The sequence below is a fragment of the Coregonus lavaretus genome (assembly GCF_964263955.1).
Source record: "Coregonus lavaretus genome assembly, chromosome: 36".
In the NCBI taxonomy this organism is placed as follows: Eukaryota; Metazoa; Chordata; class Actinopteri; order Salmoniformes; family Salmonidae; genus Coregonus; species Coregonus lavaretus.
Genome location: NC_140023.1, coordinates 10,514,562 through 10,536,891, shown reverse-complemented (window position 1 = coordinate 10,536,891; position 22,330 = coordinate 10,514,562).

The following is a 22,330-nucleotide window of genomic DNA, read 5'->3' as shown; positions in this document are numbered from 1 at the left end:
AGCGTACCTGTTGAAAGAGTCTTTAAAGCAATTCAAGTGATTGGCTACTACTGTTAGAGACATTTTAATAAACAATAATTTGTTGAAATAATATTATGGAATGTAAGATGTGTATGAAATGTATAATATATTATTTGCGGGAAAATACATATATTTATAAGAAACAACTTTTTATGTGTTTATTGTGACACCTGGTGGTTACCTGTGTTGCACCGGCAGTGTCAACATGGCGGCAGTCAGTAATTCATTGGGCAGTGCAGTCAAATTGATTTTCCGTTTTTTTAAATGATAATTCCACACAATGAGGTTGAAATAACACTCTGAAATTGTAAAAATAATGATAATGCCCTTTTAGTGTAAGAGCATTTTGAAAAAAATTTACACATGGAATTTTAGCCTGTTCAGTTGGGATGGAGTTTTTGGCCCACAGCATGACATCACAATATGATCTGATTATTCTGACCAATGACCAGTCATAATTTATTTGCATATGTATCATCCTGCTTTGAAGGGTGTTATGATTCTGATGGTTTGTTGCCACAGATGGTTTGTTTACGTTTTACCTTAGTGGCTGGGCCTAAAGCTGGAAGGCTCGCAGTAGGCCTTCCAATTCATCCCGAAGGGGTTCGATGGGGTTGAGGTCAGGGCTCTGTGCAGGCCAGTCAAGTTCTTCCACACCGATCTCAACAAATAATTTCTGTATGGACCTCGCTTTGTGCACAGGTGTCATGTCATGCTGAAAATGGAAAGGGTCTTCCCCAAACTGTTGCCACAAAGTTGGAAGCACAGAATCATCTAGAATGTAATTGTATGCTGTAGCGTTAAGATTTCCCTTCACAGGAACTAAGGGGCCTAGCCCGAACAATGAAAAACAGCCCCAGACCATTATTCCTCCTCCACCAAACTTTACAGTTGGCACTATGCAATCCTGCTCCTGGCATCCGCCAAACCCAGATTCATCCGTCGGACTGCCAAATGGTGAAGCGTGATCTTAGGCTTGTGTGTGGCTTTTTGGCCATGGAAACCCATTTCATGAAGCTCCCCACGAACAGTTATTGTGCTGATGTTGCTTCCAGAGGCAGTTTGGAACTCGCGAGTGAGTGTTGCAACTGAGGACAAACAATTTTTACGCGCTACCTGCTTCAGGTCCCTTTCTTTGAGCTTGTGTGGCCTACCACTTTGTGGCTGAGCCGCTGTTACTCCTAGACATTTCCACTTCACAATAACAGCACTTAGTTGACCAGGGCAGCTCTAGCAGGGTAGAAATTTGTCGAACTGACTTGGTGGCATCCTATGACGGTGCCACGTTGAAAGTCACTGAACTCTTCAGTAACGCCATTCTACTGCCAATGTTTGTCTATGGAGATTGCATGGCTGTGTGCTTGATATTATACACCTGTCAGCAACGGCTGTGGCTGAAATAGTTGAATCTACTAATTTGAAGTGGTGTCCACATACTTTTGTATATATAGTGTACTTTAAGCCTACCAAAACTGATCATTTTAGTAACTTAAGTTAGTAACTTGAGTCACAATTTGAAGAGATACAGGACCTTCAGAAAGTATTCACATCCCTTTACTTTTTCAAAATGTTGTTGTGTTACAAGGTGGGATTATTATTGATTGAATTGTATTTTTTTTGTCAACGATCTACACAAAACACTCTAATGTCAAAGTGCAAGTAAAATTCTAACATTTCAAAAAAATGATATATCTTCATTACATAAGTATTCAACCCCCTGAGTCAATACATGTTAGAATCACCTTTGGCAGCGAAGAGATTTGCACACCTAGATTGTACAATATTTGCACATTATTCTTTTAAATAATTCAAGTTCTGTCAAGTTGGTTGTTGATCGTTGCTAGACAGCCATTTTCAAGTCTTGTCATAGATTTGCAAGCCGATATAAGTCAAAACTGTAACGAGGCCACTCAGGAACATTCAATGTTGTCTTGGTAAGCAACTCCAGTATAAATCTGGCCTTGTGTTTTAGGTTATTGTCCTGCTGAAAGGTGAAGTTGTCTCCCAGTGTCTGTTGGAAAGCAGACTGAACCAGGTTTTCCTCTAGGATTTTGCCTGTGCTTAGCTCTATTCTGTTTATTTTTATCCTAATAAACTTCCTAGTCCTTGCCGATGACAAGCATACACATAACATGATGCAGCAACCACCATGCTTGAAAATATGAAGAGTGGTACTCAGTGATGTGTAGTGTTGGATTTGCCCCAAACATAATGCTTTTGTATTCAGGACATAAAGTTAATTTATTTGTCACATTCTTTGCAGTTTTACTTTTTACAGGATGCATTTTTTTGAATATTTTTATTCTGTACAGACTTCCTTCTTTTCACTCTGTCATTTAGGTTAGTATTCTGGAGTAACTAGAATGTTGTTGATCCAACCTCAGTTTTGTCCTATCACAGCCATTCAACTCAGTAACTATTTTAAAGTCACCATTGGCCTCATGGTGAAATCCCTGAGCGGTTTCCTTCCTCTCCGGCAACTGAGTTAGGAAGGATGCCTGTAATTTTGTAGTGTCTTGGGGTATTGATATACCATCCAAAGTGTTATTAATAGCTTCACCATGCTCAAAAGGATAGTCAATGTATGCTTTTTTATTTGTACCCATCTACCAATAAGTGCCCTTCTTTGCGAGGCATTGGAAAACCTCCCTGGTCTTTGTGGTTGAATCTGTGTTTGAAATTCACTGCTCGACTGAGGGACCTTACAGATATTGTGATTGCAGAGACAGCGGAGGCTGCTGAGGGGAGAACAGCTCATAATAACGGAGCAAATGGAATGGCATCAAACACCTGGAAACCATGTGTTGGATGTATTTGATACAATTCCGCTCCAGTCATTACCATGAGCCCGTTCTCCACAATTAAGGTGCCACCAATCTCCTCTGTATAGAGATGAGGTAGTCATTCAAAAATCATGTTAAACACTATTATTGCACACAAAGTGAGTCCATGCAACTTATTATGTGACTTGTTAAGCAAATGTTTACTCCTGAACCTATTTAGGCTTGCCATAACAAAGAGGTTGAAAACTTACCGACTCAAGACATTTCAGCTTTTCATTTTTAATTAATTTGTACAAATTTCTAAAAACAGAATTCCACTTTGACATTATGGGGTATTGTGTGTAGGCCAATGACACAACATCTCAATTTAATCTATTTTAAATTCAGGCTGTAACACAACAAAATGTGGACAAGGTCAAGGGGTGTGAATACTTTCTGAAGGCACTGTATAGCCTACTGTGGTAGATGGCGCACAAGGGACATCTATTGGACATTTGGATACATTATTCTAAGTTCTTATAATTTAATTCTTCATTCAAAAATCTCCACTCGTTTTAAGTTTCATAACTGAAAAGCCCCAATTTCACACCTTCATAGAAATAATGTTTACTATGATTTTTCTATAATAGTTCTATTGAATGTGTACATAATCGGTGTACATTGTATGTTTCCTTTTTCCAAAGCCTTTGTGTGCACATGGGGTGTGTGCGCAAATGGGGTTCCTTAACCTCTAAGGTATAAGGAAAGGGGTATACCTAGTCAGTTGTACAACTGAATACATTCAACTGGAATGTTTCTTCCGCATTTAACCCAACCCCTCTGAATCAGAGAGGTGCGGGGGGCTGCCTTAATCGACATCCACGTCATCGGCGCCTGGGGAACAGTGGGTTAAAGGAGAGCTGTTGACTTTATTCCGCGCCTCCAGTAACACCACTGACTTCGATAGTTCCCCATCCCTTTGGGAATTCATTATAAGACAGCTAGAGGCTGCTTGTGGATGGTTACTCTGCTGCCTGTATGTTAACTTGTCACTATGACGCAAGGCAAACACTTGATGCAGTGGCTTTCTCTGGCTGTGGGCCACCTAGAGAGATTGATTGGTGAGCCTCCTGTTTTATCAAGGATCACATTCAGTTGACATGGTGCCTCAGGAGAAGTTGCCATTTCCCCCAGTAAAATATGCCTCATTACTGGCACACTCACAATAAAGGTATATTGACATCACCGGAGGCTGCTGAGGGGAGGAAGGCTCATAATAATGGCTGGAACGGAGCGAATGGAATGGCATCAAACACATGTATTTGATCCCATTCCGCTCCAGCCATTACCACGAGCCTGCCCTCCTCAATTAAGGTTCCACCAACCTCCCGTGATTGACATTGTTTCTCTCTGTGTAGTGTTACTTAGGCCCCTCAGCAACAACCTTGTCTCACTCATAAAAGTCGTCAGTGGGTATCTTTTCATATTATATGACTACATACAGATAAGATCCACTTAGGTGTTCATATTTAAGCAATAAGGCACGAGGGGGTGTTGTATATGGCCAATATACCACGGCTAAGGGCTGTTCTTAAGTGCCTGGATACAGCTCTTAGCCGTGGTATATTGGCCATATACCACAAACCCCCAAGGTGCCTTATTGCTATTATAAACTGGTTACCAACGTAATTAGAGCAGTAAAAATAAATGTTTTGTCATACCCGTGGTATACAGTCTGTTATACTACGGCTGTCAGCCAATCAGCATTCAGGGCTCGAACCACCCAATTTATTATATCTATTAATGCAACCATACATCATTTCATGCTTTTATTTTTTGACCAAACCATACAGTTGTGCAATCAGAAAATAGCATGTGATATCAGTATCATGCATATTTTAATCATCATGTTAAAGCACCTTGACCTATGGTATATTATTTTCATGAGCCATCAAAATCTCAAGCTAGATATTGTGTGTATGAAAGTCTGTCGAGAGGCTAACATATACGATATTCAGTGTGTTTTGCCCCAGTGAAGAAGCATCTGGTCACTTGAGCAGCTACACTCAAACTCACATATATAACACACAATACAGTATCACAGAGATCAATTAAACCTTCTGGATTCGATGTCGCCCCATTCCTCCATTCCACCCACCCCTCCCCCTCTCCCCTGGTCAGTCTCAGACACAATCCAATGGACCTGTCTGGTCAGCTCAGGTGCATGAGCTCTGCCCAACCCTCGGTCTTCACACACAACAGAAAAGACAAACACAATCAATTATTCAGTACTGACTCTTGCTTGGCTTCTGTGATTTTCTCATTATTTCTCTGCTGTTGCTTCTACTCTCCTCTTGCAAGCAGAGAGGAGAAACTGAGAGATATGAGGCCTGCGGATTTGGTCTTGGTCTGGCTTGTTAAATTGGCCTTCAAAACTGTCCTCACTGCAGACCTACTAAAGAGCCCTATGGGTCTATATAACAGCTTGTAAGATAATATTCGGTTTGTTTGTTTCTTTTATTATATAAGAATACCTAACATGGTCAATTAGTCACAAAAGTTGCACAAGTGCTACATAGATTATGTGTAGGGTATATAATTACCTGCACTTGTGGCTACTTTTTATTTATTTATTAAATCACACACAAGACATTTGTAAAGCTCTATAATGGTACTGTATAGTCATACTCTATAGTTTCAACAAGATACAAAGGGATGTCGTTGCCTTTAGTATATTGTATTCCACTAGATGGCGTTATGTCACTGACTATAGCAAGAACTAGTAATGGCGTCTTTTTGTAGGCACTAACTCCGCCATGGTTTATTGGACAAAGCCTATGAGGAAAATGAATGCCGTTTTGGATAAACGCCGAAATGAGGTCTGTGGTAAACACAGGCTTAGGAGACCTTATACCTTTTGTTCTATGAGATAATGTTAATCAACTAACATCACTTTTTTGTGAATTTTGAAGAATTTGTCGTAATTTAAAAAAACAAATCACATGAAGGCTTCATAATTAATAATGGTCATGGTAACTGACTACTATTATCTCATAGAACAAAATGTATAAGATCTCCTAAGCCTGTGTTAACCTCGTACCTTATTTTCGACATTTATTCCAAAACCCTATTCTTTCCCAATTAATTTTTCCAATAGAGATGGCTGAACAAACTAGAGGTAACTTATTTATTGGTTTTAGGACTACAAGCTGGCGAGCTCTATTCACAGTCCTTACAGCCATAGTAGCCCTCCTTTAGCATACAGGCCATTTTGAAAGATCAGCCTAAAACAATGTGAACAACTTACTGTCTTAATTCACATGTGACTGGATCAGTATGTATTCTAAGCATCAACTGCTTGTGTACCTGACATTGTATTGACTCATTGAAGACATTTGCAAAAACAGGGAGGACCAATCAAGACACTCTTTAAATGAATCTTTACAATGGTATTATTTCTATGACATGTTCAGATGAACAGATTCCACACATGCAATTGAGCAACCAATACATTTGGTTTCATCTCACCTACTTTCAAATGCAAACTTGTTTCTAGTGTTAACAATTATTCAATAGGACAGTTACCTCTTTTTTGTTTCACAATCAAAATGAATATATATCAAGTGAAGCTAAAACAAATATCTTTGTTTTAATTTGGAATTAATCATACCCGAATAGGCCATTCCCTGGCCTATTGGAATCCTTCTGTTATAACAACAGATAAGAAATAAGAGGGGTTCAATTGCACTTGGATCTTCTCTTCTTCCTACAGCCATGACCTCACTCTGGGGAAATGGTGGAGACTGTGTGTACCCTGACTCTCAATAATGCCAGACAATGAAGCATTGGCTCATAACATGCCACAGTACAGGACACGTTTAAAGGGCTTAGTACCTAATAAAGTAGCAAGTCTTCAAATCAATGTCAGAAGATCAGGGGGCCACTGGGACCTTTCATAACACATGTATGTGCAAGTTCAATTGCAGTGTAAAGGTTACACTTCCACATTGAACTGGTCCACTCTGAGTTCATGTACGCCATAGATTTCAAGAATTGTTTATTGAAGAAATGCAGCTTTGATAAATCTTAGGCTGCAGGTGTTTGAACTTAGTGTTGTACTCTGTCATTACTGTAATGTGTTTGGCAGTATACTGTAGCTACATGCTTTTCTGATGCTAAGAGATTTTAATATTTTCTATAAAGTACAATAAGTTGCACTGTTATTTTGTCACGAATTTACTTCAATAAATAATTTAAACAACACCAATGTAAATATGTCACAGATGTTATACAGTGTTAATAATGTTGCTAATTGAATTCAGGAGCTTCAGGAGCACAAACACACTATCTCAGTGATTAATTACAGTTTCTCCATCTGCGTTTCATAAAAGCTGTCCCTCTTTATCTCTGGTGAACGTGTCCTTTACTCGAACAGAGACACTCCTCCAGCATTTCCACCCACTTTGTTTGTCAGTCTTTGATCCACATTATTCCAGTTAAAGTTACACCCATGTGCTGCAAGTTGAAACGTTCATCGTTGCTCAGGGGAACCTTATACCCGTGGCGCATTATGCTGTTATCCTTCCCTTTAGCGGCAGAACTCTCCTATGGTGCGGGAGAAAAGACTACTCACGACAACATTTTATGATCTCTGTGATGAAACTGTTTCTTTCTCCTCACATGTTACATAGATCTGTCCATTTAATCCAAGATGTAATGTCACAGCACCAGATACAGCATTCACATTCTTTGTATTGTGACATACATTTTGAAAACGGCTGATGTTGAGCTGAAACAGCTATGAATATTATAATAGAAAAATAGTCAACCAAAACAACCTGTGCTTGTGTGTGTGATTGTGTGTGTGCGTGCGTGCGTGTGCGCGTGGTTTGAGATAAGACAGACAGACAGACATGAGGGGTACAAAGCAGGATTAATGAGTTAGCCTGCTAACTTGCCTAAATATTCTGAAATAACTTTCTATTTTTTAGAAAGATACGCTTGAAATGGGCATGGTCTAATTGACTCAACAAACAAAAAGACATAGGTTAGTTTAGATTTATTAATGAAAAGAGTTTGGGAAAGTCTGTTTATGAATTATAGGGATGGTTACTTTAGTGCAAATATACCTTAGAAAGTGTAGGCCTATTTCTGTATTCTGTATCCCAGACCTATAGGACATTTTATCAGCATGAACAAGATTTATCTCTTATCAAAGTGAAATAATTCAATAAATCTCAGAATCTCAGTCAAAATTGAAAGGACACTCTTAGTCAGATCAAAAATCAAATCAAATCAAATTGTATTGGTGAAATGTGCCGAAACCAACAGGTGTAGTAGACCTTAATGCTTACTTACGAGCCCATTCCCAACAGTGCAGAGTTAAAAAGTAAGACAAATATTTGCTAAATACAACCGGAAATAGTAACACAATAAAAACAACAATCAGGCTATATACAAGGAGTATCAGTACCGAGTCAATGTGCAGGGGTATGAGATAGTTATGGTAATTGAGGTAATACTGTATGTACATATGGGCAGGGGTAAAAGTGACTAGGCAATCTGGATATATAATAAACAGAGTCTGTGTGAGTGTCTGTGTGAGTGTGTGTGTGGTGTCAATATGCATGTGTGTATGTGTGTGTGTGTGTGTGTGTGTGTGTGTGTGTGTGTGAGACAGAGAGAGCAAAAGAGCTCAGTTTCCATGTTACTATGCTCCATCTCTGTCTGACGTGCACACACACACACACCATCTGGTCACTAGTGGAGTCACTGCTGTGTGTGTGTGTAGAGTCTAGTGAGTGTGCATAGAGCCATTGCGAGGTAGTCAGTGCAAAACAATTAAGAAAGAATAGATGGTGAACAACTATACTGAATGTCATACAGTGGAGGCTCCTCAGAGGAGGAAGGGGAGGACCATCCTCCTCAGTGAATCTCATAAAAATAGAAATACAAATAGTGAAACATTAAAAAAGTTATCCTTTTTAGATAAAACTATACTAACTATATTCACGTCACAAAATAATTGATTAATACACACTGTTTTGCAATGAAGGTCTACAGTAGCCTCAGCAGCACTCTGTAGGGTTGAACCATGGTGTAGCCGGAGGACAGCTAGCTTCTGTCCTCCTCTGGGTACATTGACTTCAATACAAATCCTAGGAGGCTCATGGTTCTCACCCCCTTCCATAGACTTACACAGAGATTATGACAACTTCCAGAGAGCATCCTCCAACCTATCAGAGGTCTTGCAGCATGAACTGACATGTTGTCCACCCAATAAACGATCAGAGAATTAATCTAGTACTGAAAGCATAAGCTACAGCTAGCTATCAGTGCATAACATGTGGTGAGTAGTTGACTCAAACAATTCCAAAATATATATATGAGAGAGAGAGAGAGAGAGAGAGAGAGAGAGAGAGAGAGAGAGAGAGAGAGAGAGAGAGAGCTTTTCACAAGCGAAGGGAAAAGGTGAGGAGGAGAGTGCGCAGATAGATACGAGAATAATTATATATACAACGAGCTGTTTGTATGTGGCTGCTATGAAAGTGAACTGTGTTTGCGTGTGATCAGGGGTGTTAATTGCGCCGATTCTGTTGAAAAACGTTTCTTAAACGGAAGCAAACGAAACGGGGATAAATATAACTGAATTTATTCAATAGAAACTCTTGTTTGCAACTGTTGGACTAATGATTACACTCTAGATCAGCTCGATGCAGGCAAGACTGTGCAAGGAGGTATTGAATGTGTCACTGTCTGTCACCTTGATTACTCAAAATTCTCTCGACATGTGCACCTAGGTTGTAAACTTTCATTCATAGGCTAGGTTGTAGCAACCTCATGATGGGTACAGTGTCACGGTCGTCTAGGAGCGAAGGAGACCAAGGCGCAGCGTGTGCAAGAAACATGACTTTATTAATTAAAGTTTCGAACTACAAACAAAAGACGACTCATGAAGTCCACGGTTACACTGACCGAAACGGAACAAAAACCCACAACACCCAAAGGAAAACATACAGATAAATATGGCTCCCAATCAGAGATAACGAGCCGACAGCTGACACTCGTTACCTCCGATTGGGAGTCACATGACTACACAAGAACTAACCAAAACCACACACACCCAAATGAACACACCCTATTCCCAACCTAACCAAAACAAACCCCAACAAAACGAATACACCCTGGCTCAAATACAAGTCCCGGAGCCAGAGTGTGACAGTACCCCCCCCTAAAGGCGCGGACTGCGACCGCGCCTCAACTAGGGCTAACCAAGGGAGGGCTGGGTGGGCATACCTCTTCGGCGGTGGTTCTGGCTCTGGTCGTGGTCCCCACCCCACCATAGTCACTACCCGCTTTCGTAGCCTCCTCCAACTGACCACCCTCCAACTTAACCCCACCGGATTAAGGGGCAGCACCGGACTAAGAGGCAGCACCGGACTAAGGGGCAGCACCGGACTAAGGGGCAGCACCGAGCTAAGGGGCAGCACCGGACTAAGGAGCAGCACCGGACTGAATGGCGGATCCTGGCTGGCTGGCTCTGGCGGATCCTGGCTGGCTGGCGGATCCTGGCTGGCTGGCTCTGGCTGCTCATGGCTGGCTGACGGATCTGGCTGCTCATGGCTGGCTGACGGATCTGGCTGCTCATGGCTGGCTGACGGATCTGGCTGCTCATGGCTGGCTGACGGATCTGGCTGCTCATGGCTGGCTGACGGATCTGGCTGCTCATGGCTGGCTGACGGATCTGGCTGCTCATGGCTGGCTGACGGATCTGGCTGCTCATGGCTGGCTGACGGCTCTGGCTGGTCCTGTCTGGCGGAAGGCTCTGGCTGATCCTGTCTGGCGGAAGGCTCTGGCTGATCCTGTCTGGCGGAAGGCTCTGGCTGATCCTGTCTGGAGGAAGGCTCTAGCGGCTCCTGTCTGGCGGAAGGCTTTAGCGGCTCCGGTCTGGCGGACGGCTCTGAAGGCTCATGGCAGACGGGCGGCTTTGCAGGCTCAGTACAGACGGGCAGTTCATGCAGCGCTTGGCAGACTGACAGTTCAGACGGCGTTGGGCAGACGGGCAGTTCAGGCACCGTTGGGCAGACGGGCAGTTCAAGCGCCGTTGGGCAGACGGGCAGTTCAGGCGCCGTTGGGCAGACGGCAGACTCTGGCCGGCCGAGACGCACTATAGGCCTGGTGCGTGGTGCCGGAACTGGTGGTCCCGGGCTGAGGACACGCATCTCAGGGCTAGTGCGGGGAGCAGCAACAGGACGCACAGGACTCTGGGGACACACAGGAGGCTTGGTGCGTGGTGTAGGCACTGGTGGTACTGGGCTGGAGCGGGGAGGTGGCGCCGGAAATACCGGACCGTGCAGGCTTACTGGCTCCCTTGAGCACTGAGCCTGCCCAACCTTACCTGGTTGTATGCTCCCCGTCGCCCGACCAGTACGGGAAGGAGGAATAACCCGCACCGGGCTATGTAGGCGAACCGGGGACACCATGCGTAAGGCTGGTGCCATGTAAGCCGGCCCGAGGAGACGCACTGGTGGCCTGATGCGTTGGGCCGGCTTCATGACATCCGGCTCAACGCTCAATCTAGACCGGCCGATACGTGGAGTTGGAATGTACCGAACCGGGCTATGCACGCGTACAGGAGACACCATGCGCTCTACTGCGTAACACGGTGTCTGCCCGTACTCTCGCTCTCCACGGTAAGTACAGGGAGTAGGCGCAGGTCTCCTACCTGACTTCGCCACACTCCCTTTAAGGCCCCCCCCAAGAAATGTTTGGCTAGTGCTCACGGGCTTCCAGCCTTGCCTCCGTGCTGCCTCCTCATATTGCCTCCTCTCGGCTTTAGCTGCCTCCAGCTCTTCACGAGGGCGGCGATATTCTCCCGGTTGTGCCCAAGGACCCTTTCCATCCAGTATCTCCTCCCATGTCCATGAATCCTGTGTAGGTTGGTCCTGTTGCCGCTTGACACGCCGCTTGGTCCTAGATTGGTGGGTTTTTCTGTCACGGTCGTCTAGGAGCGAAGGAGACCAAGGCGCAGCGTGTGCAAGAAACATGACTTTATTAATTAAAGTTTCGAACTACAAACAAAAGACGACTCATGAAGTCCACGGTTACACTGACCGAAACGGAACAAAAACCCACAACACCCAAAGGAAAACATACAGATAAATATGGCTCCCAATCAGAGATAACGAGCCGACAGCTGACACTCGTTACCTCCGATTGGGAGTCACATGACTACACAAGAACTAACCAAAACCACACACACCCAAATGAACACACCCTATTCCCAACCTAACCAAAACAAACCCCAACAAAACGAATACACCCTGGCTCAAATACAAGTCCCGGAGCCAGAGTGTGACATACAGGAATAATTCTAGCATCATGTAGTAGCCTAAACCTATCGATGTTACATTGAGCTGGGTGAATGGAATATGAATGACAGTCATCCAATATGCTGTAATAGAAATAAGGCCATGTTCATAAAAACAAAACAAATCCTCCCTCATTTTAAACAGCACTGACCGCCACTGATGTCATAACACTATAAAATCCAACAGGAATTGACATATAAATCCCACTGTTGGAGTTTGCCTGTTTTAGATTTGACATCATCTTTATGCAAGTTCAAAGAGAATGCCAAACAAATGAGCTAGTGAGTACAGTATGTATCTGAAATTGATCACCTATACTGTAGATTATGTTTTATGTACACCAGATGCAGTATGCTTCCCAGAGACATAATATGGGATAGTTGTAACACTCTCAATAGAGCCCTACAGTGGAGTAGTCATAATACCCATAAAACCTAGCGGTCAAACAGAGAAATGGTTCCAACTGTTTTCCCTCCGTTCATTTTTCCCATAGGGAATTTTAGAAACACTTAAAATAAGGGTTGTGTTTCGTGTAGGCTTACCCTGCCATAACGTATTGATAACCATGTAAATCTCTCTTGGTCAAGGTGACTTTTATCAATATATTTGGATCTATTTACTCTCAGGTACGGAAATGCTAATTAGCATCAAAGTAGACACCATGCAAGCCTACAAATCCCTGCAAGCTCCTTCACATCATCTCTAGCTGACAGCTTTGCTAGTAGGTATTGTGTCAATTTAAAACTTGCACAAGACAGCTCACAGAATTGTAAATTTAAAGACATTTTGCCAATTTATTCATTACAAAATGTTACTAACATTAGATCGTTAACCCAGAGATTCTTACCTTTGCCTCGATTCAGCAGTCTCGTCCAGATCATCATGGCATTTGTAGTTCTTTATGATAGCCACATTAGCAGCTAATTAGCATTTCATTTTGGGGAGGTAAATACAGGCGAATATATTGATAAAAGTCACCTTGTCCTAGAGAGATTTACACGGTTATCAAAACATCACACCAGGGTAAGCCTACACAAAACGCAGCTCTAATTTTAAGTGTTTCTAAAATCCCCTATGGGAAAAATAAATGGTGGGAAAACAATTGGAACCATTTCCTTGTTTGACTGCTAGGTTTTATGGGTATTATGACTCATACTGTGGTACTCTATATCTCCCATAAGGAACAAGCTAGAATCATGTGACTCACTCTGCACATGCTCAGTTTAGTCCTCAACCCTCATGCGAAGAAGCAAGACCTTGTGATATACTGCAGATTTTATTGACAAAAATCTGATTTTGAGATGAGAAAGTACTTTTTTTTTTAAACAAATTTGTTTTTGTGATGACATCACCTGCTTTGTAGTTAGATTCACCAAACGTATATCAGGTTTATAACCAGTGTGTGTAGATACAGTATATTTGATATGTTAGCAATGCTAAAGTTGTAATATGTAGCTAAATTGAAGCTAGCTAATGGCTACAAGGGTCAGGGTTAGTTGTAACAAGCCTAAGGAGGTCTGGATACAATGCTGGGAATGGAAATTATTGGCCCACCAAGCCTGTACACCAGGACTACCATACCACCGTCATAACTGTGACTCTGATTGAGTGAGCATGTCCAACATTCACTCACTCACACACACAAAAACGTGTGCGCACACACACACACACACACACACACACACACAGGATTCACTCCATGTTGCTGAAAAGAAAGCTCTGCTGTTGGTACAGCTTTATGTAGGCCATAACAGTTTGTGGGCACCGTTTGCTACCGTTATAGTGTTGTGTTGTGGCTTTACTGGCATACATTGTTTTGTTTTTTGCCCCACCAAGATTTACATGCTAAAATCGCCACTGCACAGGCCTAACAACATTTATAGTCATTTCAATTTGGAAAATGTACTGGGTGTGCAGAGGAGATGACAGTATGGGTCACTAGAAGTGAACCTGGCTATCAGCGGAGGCTTGTCTGGCAGCGAAACAGTTCATTCAGCCTCATTTACTGTCTTTTTTTTTACATAGCTGATATGGCTGACTTGCTTAAACAAATGTGGTTTCTACTGACAATTAAGATGTCCAAACTATGGCATAAGGGAACGATGAGCGGATAAGAGGTAATCCTTAATTTCGATTAAGACATTAATGAGCGAGCTAAGACAGACATAGTCAATGTAAGTATTAGTTCAGCACTTTAGAAATGTACAGCAACAGAATTCAGAACATGTGCCGTTCTTACAGTATTCTCCCTGTACACCAAGTCAGAACCGTAGGATAAATAAAGGGGGCATATAAGCAGACATTGACAACTCTTACAATATTTGATGGTGACATTTCACTAAAACAGGCTATAGGCTACATGTGCACCACCAAGTCAGAACAGTAGGCTAAGTTATGAGAGGGAAAGGGTCCAAATTATTAGGGTGAGGCACATGGGTTACTAACAGCTTACTACACAATATACACTTAGTATTACTTTCTTAGCTACTGTATACATATCTCCCTGGCATATTACATCATTTATGCAGCAGCATACAATACATTTTTGGACTCACCGTTGTGCTGTGCTCACTTGAACTGGAGGTGGTGCTTCTTGTGGGCAAATTTTGTCATGTAACTTTGTCATCAATGTCTGGCATTCTCTGGATTTATGGTGCTTTCAAGACAACTTGGAACTCTGAAAGAAAATAGGTTGAATCATGACGTCAGTGATCTTCGGTCGGAGCTCTAGAAAGAGGCCGATTTGGAATTCTGAGTTGGATGACCGTTCAAAACGTATTTTCCAAGTCGGAGCTCTTTTTTTTCCGAGTTCCCAGTTGTCTTGAACTCACTGAAGTCTGAGATTTCCTAGTTCCAAGTTTCCAATTGTTTTGAACGCGGCAGAAGTCATGCTGGATTGACAGCATAGCCAATACATTCAACCTTTTCTGGCCCATGGTGTGTTGCGTGTGAATGTTTATCCTTTCAAGCTTGGAAAAGAGACCCTTAAGCCCAGACATGGACCACACACCCTCTCCACAGAATAGCAGGCAGGGAAAGCAAAATAGTGATTGCTTTGCACGCTTGCAGTTAACCACTGATTCCTTCCAAACCACTCATTGTTGAATGTGCGATTTCCATCCAACTTGTTGTGTAATGTTTGTGTCCAATGGCCGATGAGCACCGACACGTTCATATACACCGATACGTTCAACACTGATTTCTCTTCATATGACAAGTATTGAAAAGGATTTGACAGTAGATTGTCGACGTGATTCATGATGATGACTGCTTGTCTAGCTTGCCAACTAAGATTTTGAAAGTATGATGTTGACATGATCAGTCCAATCAAAGCTACTGTAGATATAATGTGATTTTATGTCATTTTATCGTTGGCCAATGACCTTGAGCCTTCTTGAATGGGCACTTCTAATGTAAAGTACCCAAGGGGGCTTGAACTTTCTAGCTCTCTTGTAGATTTTGCGGCGACGTAGTGTCCCCATGAATGACAGAACACTGAGCCAATCACGGCGCATTGTTTTCAAACTGATATATGATACGTATTAATGCCAAAAAATATATATATATACAGTGGGGAGAACAAGTATTTGATACACTGCCAATTTTGCAGGTTTTCCTACTTACAAAGCATGTAGAGGTCTGTCATTTTTATCATAGGTACACTTCAACTGTGAGAGACGGAATCTAAAACAAAAATCCAGAAAATCACATTGTATGATTTTTAAGTAATTCATTTGTATTTTATTGCATGACATAAGTATTTGATACATCAGAAAAGCAGAACTTAATATTTGGTACAGAAACCTTTGTTTGCAATTACAGAAATCATACATTTCCTGTAGGTCTTGACCAGGTTTGCACACACTGCAGCAGGGATTTTGGCCCACTCCTCCATACCTTCTCCAGATCCTTCAGGTTTCGGGGCTGTCGCTGGTCAATACAGACTTTCAGCTCCCTCCAAAGATGTTCTATTGGGTTCAGGTCTGGAGACTGGCTAGGCTACTCCAGGACCTTGAGATGCTTCTTACGGAGCCACTCCTTAGTTGCCCTGGCTGTGTGTTTCGGGTCGTTGTCATGCTGGAAGACCCAGCCACGACCCATCTTCAATGCTCTTACTGAGGGAAGGAGGTTGTTGGCCAAGATACATGGCCCCGTCCATCCTCCCCTCAATACGGTGCAGTCGTCCTGTCCCCTTTTCAGAAAAGCATCCCCAAAGAATGATGTTTCCACCTCCATGCTTCACGGTTGGGATGGTGTTCTTGGGGTTGTACTCATCCTTCTTCTTCCTCCAAAGACGGCGAGTGGAGTTTAGACCAAAAAGCTCTATTTTTGTCTCATCAGACCACATGACCTTCTCCCATTCCTCCTCTCGATCATCCAGATGGTCATTGGCAAACTTCAGACGGGCCTGGACATGCGCTGGCTTGAGCAGGGGGACCTTGCGTGCACTGAAGGATTTTAATTCATGACGGCGTAGTGTGTTACTAATGGTTTTCTTTGAGACTGTGGTCCCAGCTCTCTTCATGTCATTGACCAGGTCCTGCCGTGTAGTTCTGGGCTGATCCCTCACCTTCATTCCGCCAACAGTTGTTGCCTTCTCACCAAGCTGCTTGCCTATTGTCCTGTAGCACATCCCAGCCTTGTGCAGGTCTACAATTTTATCCCTGATGTCCTTACACAGCTCTCTGGTCTTGGCCATTGTGGAGAGGTTGGAGTCTGTTTGATTGAGTGTGTGGACAGGTGTCTTTTATACAGGTAACGAGTTCAAACAGGTGCAGTTAATACAGGTAATGAGTGGAGAACAGGAGGGCTTCTTAAAGAAAAACTAACAGGTCTGTGAGAGCCGGAATTCTTACTGGTTGGTAGGTGATCAAATACTTATGTCATGCAATAAAATGCAAATTATTACTTAAAAATCATACAATGTGATCTTCTGGATTTTTGTTTTAGATTCCGTCTCTCACAGTTGAAGTGTACCTATGATAAAAATTATAGACCTCTACATGCTTTGTAAGTAGGAAAACCTGCAAAATCGGCAGTGTATCAAATACTTGTTCTCCCCACTGTATATATTTTAAATAAACAGGTGGGGCTCAAAACAAGTGGGGCTCATAGCGTTAAAGGGCTAGTGCGGTTAAAAACGTGATTTTCCTGTTTTGTCTTTGTTGATATTTCCACACTATGAGGTCGAAATCACACTCAGACTTGTGAAAATTATGATAATGCCCTTTTTGTGTAAGAGCTGTTTGAACAAAATGCCTGGAATTTCAGCCTGTTCAGGTGGGATGGAACTTTTGGCCCACATCACGATTATTATAATAGACCAATGACTGTTCATCTGGGTAAAGGGTAGGCTCTAGACCAGGGGTGTCAAACGTCCGGCCCGCTGGCCGGATCAGGCCCGCAAACGGGTTTAATCCGGCCCGCGAGATGATTTTGTAAAGTATAAAAATGAGCTGCAATTTTTCAATAAATGAAACTGCTGTTCCAATTGTGTCCACTGGATGGCGCAATAGCAATTGTGTTAAGCAAGCAAACTGTTTATACCGGGGCAGAGCAAATAGGTCAAGCAAGTGCAGCCAGTCCGGATGAGCTACTTTGTTTTGCCCGCGATATTTATTACGGCTTCTACTTTTAACATTATGTGCTTTGGCACCCTCATTGCCCCAATATGTCTCTGTCAAAAAAGAGAAAAGTGGACGCAGAGTGCAGAGTGTTCCAAGAAAAATTGGCATCCTTCTATTTATTCACGGAATTGAATGGGAAAGCTGTATGTTTGGTGTGTTCACAGCATGTTGCAGTGCTGAAAGAATATAACCTTCGTCGCCACTATGTGAGTCTTCATGCCGACAAATATGACAACTTTCAAGGACAGCGGAGAAGAGAGAAGGTGAATGAACTGTTGGTGGGTCTGAAGAAACAGCAGTCTGTGTTTACTCACAGCCGAGACATCATTGACGCTGCAGTGAAAGCTAGCTACCTCATTGCTAATGAAATCGCAGTGGCTTCAAAACCATTTAGTGAGGGTGAATTTGTAAAAACATGCATGATGAAGGCAGCAGAGATTGTGTGCCCTGAAAAGCACCAGGCTTTTGCAAATATCAGCCTGACAAGAAACACAGTTGCAGACAGGATTTCCGACCTTTCAGTGGATTTGGACAGCCAGTTGAAGCAAAAAGTAAAGTCATTTATTGCGTTTTCGGTTGCAATTGATGAAAGCACGGACATTACAGATGTTGCACAACTGGCCATTTTCATCCGCGGAGTTGATGACACATTGACCGTCACCGAGGAGTTTGTGGAGTTGGTGCCGATGACAGATACAACGACAGCAGCTGATATTTTCACTGCACTCGTCGGCGCGCTGGACAGGGTCGGAGTGGACTGGTCCCGCGCTGTCAGCCTGGCTACAGATGGTGCGCCCTCAATTATCGGGAAAAAACCAGGCGTTGTGACAAAGTTCAGAGAGAAAGTGCAATCTGCAAATGGAGGACGTGATTTTTGGACTTTTCACTGTATTTTGCACCAGGAGGCTTTGTGTTGCAAGTCATTAAAGATGGATAACGTCATAAATAAAACAAAGCTGCACTCAAGGCTCACGCACAAGCACTTGAATCACATCCTGAAGTTGGCTGCCACTCAGGATGTGACGCCTGATATTGATGCGCTGGTGAAAGCTAAAAGATGCCAGGTATCAGGAGTCAAATAAACTATGCAACCCCACTTAAAGTGCTGCATGAGACACCCTGATATAGTTCTGTGATCTGTGATATACTTATGTGAATCACTGAGGCATTGTGTGTTTGTGTGTTGTTTGTCCTCAGAATTTCAAATAACTTGAGGTGTTTTATGATTAATAGTGATGTTGTGCTTTTGGACACACTGTCCTCAGGCTCCAGCTTTATGTTTATATGTTTTTATGTTGATGTGCTATTGTTTTTAATTGATTTTATTTTATTTGTATATTTAACCTATTCTTGACTCTGTGGTTCTTGCACTTATTTGGGGAACAGGATTTCATTATTTGTATCTACATTTCTGCCTGAGAAATGACACCCTGATATAGTTCTGTGATCTGTGAAACAGTTATGTGAATCACTGAGGCATTGTGTGTTTGTGTGTTCTTTTTCTTTAGAATTTTCAAATAAACTTCAGGTGTTTTATGATTAATAGTGATGTTGTGCTTGTACTATTTTGGACACACTGTCCTCAGGCTCCAGCTTTATGTTTTATGTTGATAGTATTAAAACAAAGAAAACAATCTGAAGTTGTTGTTTTTAAGTTATATATACCATGATTTTACCGGTCCGGCCCACTTGGGAATAGATTTTCCTCCATGTGGCCCCTGAGCTAAAATGAGTTTGACACCCCTGCTCTAGACCATCCTATATACCAATCAGAGCTGTGTATGTAAAAATCTTCAAATTTGTTTCCTAATGACCACATTATCAGACTGAGCATCAAGGGCCAAAGGAGGCTCAGAGAAATACATGATAAAGTTATTTTCATTAAATAAACACACACAGTGATTTATTAGACATACAGTGATGATTTAAAAAATAAAATTACAAAGACTGCATGGGGGCTTTAACCTTTTACTGCAGTGGGCTAAATCAGGGTCACACAGAGTGATTCTTGGTAGTCTTAAACAAATCTACTTTGAAACAAAAGTATACACCTCACACACATTGTTAAGGGCTTAATAAAAAGAAGACACCTTTACCATGTCAGATGTAGAGTTGAAATGTATTACATTTTGAGTTTGCATCCCAATATTACACTTTATTTACATCACAGAAGACTGAAATATAACAAAACTGTTTGACATAGAAACACCGGATTTTCATAGTAAAAAAAAAAAATCTTTATTAATTGTGAAATTATTAAAAATATTAATAACATTCCACCATGAGGCCAAAGGGGGCGCTTTTGGTAATTGACTGCAGGAAAGGGTTTTAAGATCATCATTAGAACCTTCTTACTATGAATCTTTAGTAGCCAAAGTGTTTCCCAGAGCCTTTGTTAGTAACTGGCTCTTAAAAACCTTTGCACATCTATGAGTGATCCAGACCACTTGTAGAGCAGACAAAGTGTGTAGTTAGATGCTTTTTTGCCCTTCCACTTTATTCATAGACTATATCGCTAAATATAGCCTAAACATCTTGATTCTGACTGTGACTGACAATAACTTCAGAACGAAGTTGACTACAAATACAAAGTTGTTACAATTGTTACAAACAAGTGAAGGAAAAAATTATGCTTCAAATGAAAACTGAGATGACTGCATTAAAAATACATAGGCTTCATGGGCCTATATAGGCTATTTCAATCATATTGAAATCAATTTCATATTCAATCAATTGAGTTATATTTTGTGACTAGGCTGCCAGTGGCTTAATTAGGCTTAGGCTTCCGGAGCTGGAGTCCAGAATTGTTTTGGTCCAGCCTTGAAACTTTTGAGGGTCGAATTTTGAAACTGCAGGCTGTATATGATATGATATATGATATGAGTTCCCATCACAGCATATCACTTACAGGCTTGGCAGTATGCCATAGAGAAAAACTGACCACCACTTTGTGACTATCATGGTTTCACCATTACTTTACTGAATACCGTGTGTCTCTTGCCCAAACTGTTCAAAAGATATAATCAATTTTACCGGAGCTATGATGTTTTTATCTATTGTGAATTTGCGGGAAACATTTGAAAAATAAACCATGTCCAGGGCCATTTTAAAACTAGGCTACTGGTGGACTGCTAATTAGCTTATTTGTTCAATAACAAACAAGCTTGTTCAGCCATGTTACCTTAATAGTTAACAACCTGGTAACTGGACAGGCACAAATTTGGTTCAAGATGCCACATGGAGAAAGAGAGTATATGTTTAATCCTAGTGGGGGAACTGGGAAAACATAAATAGACATAATTTGGGTAGGGTGTAGTCCTAGGTAGATTTAGGTTATGTAATGTTGTCTTCAGGAGATATTCTGTTTTATTTATTTATTTCACATTAGCTGATGTAAGTCAGTGGAACAGTTCCTATTCCTTATGATGGGCTATCATATTAGGCTATAGGAAAATCAGTGTGCTTGTCAGCAAGAACAGTACTGTTATTCCTCATACTACTTTTATTATTCCACTTCTTCCCAATTTTGCTGGTGCAACTACTTATTTGAAAACTAATATGCCTACTTGTGTCTTTGAAAATAAATTAAGAGAGGCTATGCATTTTTGTCGGCATTCACTAGGTAGGCGTGTGTGTCATGGACATGTTGATTGTAAGTCATAAAAACGAGAATAGGCTGTATTGAAATGCATATTAACTAAATTATTTTCTCATTTTAGTAGTGTGAACAAGTTGCTAGGCAGAAATGGCAACTGGGACTCTCAATAGCTCATAAACACAACAGATCTGCCTATGTACTAGTCAGACTCAGCCACCTTTAGATGTTTTTTGAAGGTGGGGAGACTTGGAGAAATTAACTGTTATATCATGAACATTTTCAAACCCCCTGCACTTGAGAAACATACCCCCCTGCAGGATTTTATTCAAGCCCTATTTTAAAGGGATAGTTCACCCACATGAATCTATGTATTAAAAAAAAAACAGATTGATGCATTTAGCTGTTGAAATTAAAATGGTATTTTTACGGGGGAGGATTCCCCCAGCCTAGACCCCCCTACTAGGGATCCCCATCTGGCTTTGGGCTAAGCCCCCAATGTCCTCAAATATTAGAAACGCCCCTGTAGGCTACCGTCTGTACTTTTTTCATCAATGTGTAATAATATGCCATTTAGCAGACGCTTTTATCCAGAGCGACTTACAGTCATGTGTACATACATTTTTACATATGGGTGGTCCCAGGGATCGAACCCACTACCCTGGCGTTACAAGCGCCATGCTCTACCAATTGAGCTACAGAGGACCACATGTAACTTTCATGATGTGTGACAACATGTGCACAATAATGTGCCCAATCTGTGATTTAGTGCATTATTATTGGGTAAGCATAATAAGCCGACTCAATAGCCTATTTGCAGCCATATGTGGTAATATCTCTCTAGGAGCTGATTCGTTGTCAGTATTGTGGAATAATTATAATGTTAAGGTAAGATTTGAATGGAGAAAGCTGATCAGAGAGCAGCGCTGCTTTTCTTTCGATCCTATCAGTATC